Genomic DNA, 7,075 nt, shown 5'->3' on the forward strand with positions numbered 1-7,075 from the left:
TTATTTTGTTTATTTAGTGTTTCTTCACTCCATATTATCATTTTTCATAAAAATACGAATATAATTTAAAATAAGACATGACTTAAAAGTCTTAGTTACCAGGTCATAAAATCACTTAAAAAAAATGTACATACGGTAGGACTTTTTTGGTGGGAAAGCGAGGAGTGAAGTTGTGTTGTTTTATTTTGGTCTGTTTAGTGTTTCTTCAGGTTTAAATGTGTAATAACGGTGTTTTATTAAATGTTTATTATCTGTGAAAGTGCACAAATGTGGGAAAATGAAACAAAGCCGCTGAACGTAACTTCTCGGGATCTTCCAAAAAGTCCACTAAAGAAGTCTCAGTAAATGACCACGATTTTACTGATATTATATTTCATTCCATATCATCTCATCTCATTTCATTTAATTTCATCCTAGTTGATTAACGTCTCAAATTAATCCACTAACTCCAATAAAACTCCATCACCTTAGTGTTGTTTCAATCCATGATTAAGGTACGCTACACAGTAGACGTCACGAATTATGAAAATGGCGAAACGTCCGTTGCCTTCGCAATCGTGGGCGCAACTGGTCACACGAATGTGTAGGAGACTACACGAATAATCGCGGCTCGCGTGCTTTGATGTCCGTTGAAAAACCGACACAGCTTGGAAAACCACGAATGCAGCGAAAACTTTGCATAATCATTTGCAAATGTCGTCCTACACTTGCGGGGGGTGGTCATAATAGGTTGGGGAAAAAGTCTTTTCGGACGACTCCGTCAGTAAGTGTCTACAGCCGGCATCGTTGCGCCACTTCGAGAAGGCGGCACGACCTGAGAACCCTGTTGTCGTGGCCGCTGGAAACTACATACCCGATCCTGTAGACCGAATGGTAAACCGTCGACGTCGCCCAAAGCACGTCATTACGGATCCTCCTGATCCATTAATGATGCTTTTAGGCACCATAAGCACCGGTCACCGCCCTCGTCGAACTCGTCGCTTGCGACGAAGGGCTCGACGAGCGAATTAACCCATAGACACAGCCCACTGAGTTTCTCGCTGGATCTTCTGAGTGGGTCGCGTTTCCGATCCGGTGGTAGATTCTGTGAAGCACTGCTCGTGCTAGGGTCATTGTTAGCAACACTCCGGTTCGAGCCCCGTTAGCTCACCTACTAGTTAAGGTTACGTTGATATAGCCTCTCAAGGTTATCAGCTTAGGTAGGACACAAAAACGACACGTCTTTTCGCATTATATTATGTATGAACTTGTAATAAATTCTCTTTGGCTATACAATTTGTATCTGGCTGGTTTTGGTATCATAAAAGATTAAATTTTAAAGAGGATAATTCCAAATTCAAAGAAAATGTGTGATATTTATTTATTTTTCGTACTGTCAAGATGAGTGAATCTAATGAAGAAATTCGATACATTTAAAAATTTTACTACAAAAAAGGTAAAAATGCAGCGCAAGCCGCGAAAAGAATTTGCGATGCTTTGGACCTAATGCAGTGTCTGTGAGAGTAGCACAAATTTGGTTTAAGCGTTGTCAATCCGGAAATTTTAATGTCAAAGAACGTTGCTCTGGTCGCCCTATTACGGATAAAATAGATTCCATTTTTGAAAAAAGGAGCAAGATCGGCATATCAGTAGTTACGACGTAGCTGAAGAACTGGGAATTAACCACAAAACAGTTTTGGCGCATTTAAATAAAACTAGGTACGCAAAAAAGCCCGATATTTGGGTACCTCACGAGCTCACTGAAAGAAACTTAATGAACCGTGTACTCATTTGTGATTCTTTATTACGACGTAATGAAACCGAACCATTTTTGAAGCAGCTGATAACTGGTGATGAAAAGTGGATTACGTACGACAAAAACGTGCGAAAAAGGTCGTGGTCAAAGACCGGTCAGGCTTCACAGATTGTGGCGAAGCCCGGTTTAACTCGCAACAAGGTGATGCTGTGTGTGTGGTGGGATTGGAAGGGCATTATTCATTATGAGCTGTCACCACCAGGCAGGACCATCGATTCTGAACTCTACTGCGAACAACTGATGAGATTAAAGCAAGAAGTTGAGAGAAAGCGGCCGGAATTAACCAATAGAAGGGGTGTGGTTTTTCATTATGATAACGCTAGAACCCACACGTCTTTAGCTACTCAGAAAAAATTAAGAGAGCTTGGCTGGGAGGTGTTAATGCATCCGCCGTATAGTCCTGACCTTGCACCTTCAGATTTCCACCTGTTTCGGTATCTTCAGACTTCTTTAGGCAGTGTCAGGTTAACATTATAATAAAACAATGTTTTCAAGACATAGCATAAAATATAATAATGATAGATGGTAAAAATGACAATGTGTTCGAAGTATATTTCAAATAATGGAATATGGAAAAGAAGGTTACAACATTCCTCCCCATCTACATCTCGTTGATCAGACGGCGGGGTGCCTGTATACGTCGATTACTTCGACGCGGAGCAAATGGCACAGGAGTGGAGACCGGAGCAGGTGAGGAGTATAACTTCGAATGCTGTGAAGGTGAATTTGGAGAAATTTGTACATTTGTAGGTGACTGCGGTGTAGGTAATGGTACTGCTGCTGAATTCTTGTTTTTAGTTAGCTTTTCGTTAATTGTTGTTTCCATTCCAATGTCTGGAGAAGCAGTCGCCGGCAGCATAGAAGAATGCGCTCTTTCATTCCTCGGGGTTTCTGAGGTGGAGGACTCGCGTGGCCTGATCTGATCAGCGTGTCTTCGTTTTTCTAGTCCTCCTGGTGTTGAAACAATATATGAATATTTATGTTTTCGGGATGTAATTACCGCTGGTTCCCATATTTTATCATTGCGTGTTTTAATATATACTTGGTCACTTGGTCGGTAACTCGGTGATGTGGTACGAATGTTTTCTTTTACTTGTAAATACTGCATTAATCTTCTTTTGTCTGGCCGAATGTTGGAAAGTATGCAATTCAATTGTCGTCCAAACATCATCTCAGCTGGAGATTTACCAGTGGACGAGTGCGGAGTGTTTCTGTATGTAAACAAAAATTCTAATAGTCGGCGCTCGAGATTTGTGTTGTCTACCGATGCCATTCTATTTTTGAATGTTCTGACTAAACGTTCTGCCAGCCCATTTGTCCGAGGATGATATGGAGATGATGTGACATGTAAAATAGATTGTTTTGTGCAATATTCTTTAAATTCATAAGATGTAAATTGAGGTCCATTATCGGATATAATCATTTTTGGTAAGCCAAATGTACAAAATATGTTATCTAATGTAAGACAAAGTGATCTGGTGTTGATGTGTTTCATCGGTCGTATTTCCACCCATTTGGAGAGAGCGTCGCACAATACCAACCAATACGATCCTTCGAACGGTCCAGCAAAGTCGATATGGATTCTCTCCCATACTTCTTCTGGTATGGACCAGGAAAATACAGGAAGTTCAGGATTACAAGGGCGGTTCTGTTGGCATCTGGTACATTTCTTGACAAATAATTCTATGTCTTCGTCAAGGTTAGGCCACCAAACATAGTAACGTGAAAGCGCTTTCATAGCAGAAATGCCAGGAAGTCCTCGATGAAGGTATGTAAGAATGGCTTTTCGGAGTGCTGTAGGTATAACGATGCGTCCTTGCCTCATGAGTATCTTATTCTCAACAGATAATTCAGTCCGGTTTCTGTAGAATGGTTTCATTTCTGGATTGTATTCTGATTCTCTCCAGCCGGTTTTTAAATTTTGACAAACTTTTGTGAGTATATGATCCTTTGAAGTTGTTTTCATAAGTAACTGTTCTGATAGGTTAAGGTCAGTCATTCGAGTGCTCAAAAAACGTAGATCTATTTTATGTACAAGCCCTTCTGTCTCGGAGGGTTCAGTTTCAGGGTTTGGTAATCTGGAAAGGCAATCAGCTAATGTGTTATTTTCACCTTTCCTGTAGTAAATGTCATATTGATAACTTCCCACTACTAGGGCCCATCTTACCAATCGGTTATTGGCTAGTTTAGGAAGGTTGCGGTGTGCACCCATAATATGTATAAGAGGCTTATGGTCCGTAACTAGATTAAATTTCGTTCCTCTCAAGTACTGATCAAATTTTTTTATACCAAGTACTATTGCTAAAGCTTCACGATCAATAACGGAATATTTCATTTCCGCTGGTCGTAGTTTCCTTGAAGCAAAAGCAATTGGTTGTTCTATGTTCGAGTCCTTGTGGAATAATACTGCACCCAATCCCTTTTCGGAAGCGTCACATGCTAAATAAAGGGGACGTTTCTCGTCAAATGCAATTAATGGTTGTGAAGAAGCTATGCATTTCTTTGTATCTTCAAATATTCTGTTTTCATGATCAGTCCAACGCCATCTATTTTTTTCACTAGTTCGATCGTGAAGATCCGAACAAAGCCCGTGAAGATGTGGTACAAACCGTTCGTAAAAGTTAACTAGTCCTAAAAATGATCGTAGTTCTTTTGCATTACACGGTGCTGGGGCCTTAGTTATGGCATCAATTTTAGATTTGGTTGGGTGGATGCCATGTTTATCTATTATGTGACCTAGGTATTCAATCTGATTCTGTAAGAAATTACATTTCTTTAAGTTAACTTTTAGGCCAGCGTTTTGTAAGCGATCGAATACAATAGATAAAGTTTGTAAATGTTCTGAAAGATCTTTCCCTGCTATAGCTATGTCGTCAAAATATACAGCTACATTGGTGATATCGCCAAGCAGTTGATCCAGAAAATGTTGAAAAATTGAAGGAGCAGTCGATATTCCAAAAGGCATTCTATTGTATTGAAAATACCCTTTATGGGTTGACAACGTCAAGTACTTTTTCGAATCTGGTGCTATTTCAAATTGTAAGTATGCGTCCTTAAGGTCTATTTTTGAAAATAATTTACCGTTTGCGAGATTTTGGCGTAGTTGATCGAAAATTGGAACTGGGTGTAGATGTTTAATAAGTACTGGATTAAGTGTAGTTCTGTAGTCTCCACATATCCTAACTTCCCCTGTAGATTTCAAAATGTTAACTGTGGGTGTAGCCCATTCAATAGGTGTAACATTAGGATCTACTTTTTCCACAATCCCTTCTGAGATCAGACGATCTAACTCCCTTTCTATATTCTTTTTCATGCTGAATTTTATAGGCCGTGCAGGAAGGTGGATCGGTTCAGCTTCTGGTTTGACATGTATGTTTACGTAATAATTGTTAACTTTTCCTAGTTTTCCATCAAAGAGTTGTACATGTTTATCCAATATTTGTTTAAGAGTCATAGGTGTTGATGTTTTGATGGCGTATACCGGTTTTGGAAATTCCATTTCAAAAACTTCACTCCAATGTAAACCAAATAACATTGGTTTGGCATTTTTCATTACGACCACAGGTAGAAGTTTTTGCAGTCCGTCGACTTCGACTGTTACTTTTGTAATTCCCTTTGTTTTTAAGTTGGTGTTACCGTAGGCCTTAAGTTTCGGGGCGGGTTGTAAAGATGGTGATCCTAATTTTTTCCATAATGTCGTGTTTATTATTGAATACGCAGAGCCGGGGTCCCAATCCATAGTGCAAGGTATGTCATTGATGCGTACATCGATTTGTTTGCATTCTCTCTTACGTGTACCCAAGACGCTGCAGATAACTTCATCATCGCTCTCTTCCTCGTTATTACTGATAGATGATGATGATGTTGAGGACTTATGATGTCTTGTTATTTTTTTAACTGATTTTCGGCTCCCTTTTGTATAGCTGATGTATGCCCGTCCAGACTTAATGCAACAACTCTCAAAGTGTGCCTTCGTGTTACATTCTTTACAAATATGGTCCTTGGCTGAACACTGTGATAGGCTGTGCCGTTCTTTCTTTCCACAGCGTAAACAATGCATTGGATTTAATTTTCGTGTTGTACTTTAATGTAATGGTACGGTTTTGGTTTTGCTCCTATTTATTTTTTTAATACTTGTTCGTGGTGTGTCTTGTTCTGCCTGTTCTCTTGATTGAGAGATTGTAAAAATTTGTTGAAAGGTTACTTCTCTTGGTATTCCGTCTACCATTTGAATTAAATCAGGCCATTTTTGTTTCAAGTCGGTTTCTAAATCTGGATGATTCAATCCAGTGGCAAAGCGGTCACGTAATTGTCGTTCCAGGAAGTCATTAGCGTAGCCACAATCCCGACTAAGACTTTTTAATCTGTTTGCATAGTGCTCCATCGTTTCATTTTGTTCTCTAGTGCAATTCCAAAATTCTGTTAAGGCTCTATATCTCGTCGTTTTTATGCGATAGAGGTCTAATAATTTGTTACAAATTTCGCTGTATGTAGCTATATCGAAATCAGGCGTTAAAGCTACTTTTAACTCGTGGAATATCTCTGGTGTTAGTAAATTCAGAAGCAAATCTTTCTGTAAGTCGCTGTTATTGATATCAAGAATTTTGCATTTGTTTTCGAAAAAATCAATGTAATCGTCAATTCTGAATGTATCTGGGTTGTATTAATCCATATTGAAATTTTTGATTATACTTATCTTGTTATCCGTATCATGTTTTGTAAAAGAGTCGTTCGTCACGCTCTTGGCTGTTGTATTGCAAGCTGCTGGTACCAACAACTTCAAGATTTGTGAAATCTGTTCTTGCTGGTTTTGTTGTGCATGTAAAAATAATGCGAATTGTTCATCGTTCATCTTAATTTCTTTTAACTCGTCGCCAATATAATAAAACAATGTTTTCAAGACATAGCATAAAATATAATAATGATAGATGGTAAAAATGACAATGTGTTCGAAGTATATTTCAAATAATGGAATATGGAAAAGAAGGTTACAACAAACATCACGAGAGGACTGCCAAAAGCAATTGTCGCGGTATTTTGATCAGAAGCCCCAAAATTTCTATAGCAATGGGATCATGTCCCTATCCACAAGATGGCAAAAATTATCGAACAAAATGGTACCTACATACTTTAGTTAAATATAAATAAACTATATTAAAAAAGGTTGTGAATTTTCTTAAAAAATGCGAAGAAACTTTTTCCCCAACCTATTATATCTTATAAGGGACGCACTGTATACAGGGCTAGTTACCGGTTTGTTTGATAGATTCCCTTGGAGGG

Source organism: Bombyx mori, chromosome 12 (assembly GCF_030269925.1).
Source record: "Bombyx mori chromosome 12, ASM3026992v2".
Lineage (NCBI taxonomy): Eukaryota > Metazoa > Arthropoda > Insecta > Lepidoptera > Bombycidae > Bombyx > Bombyx mori.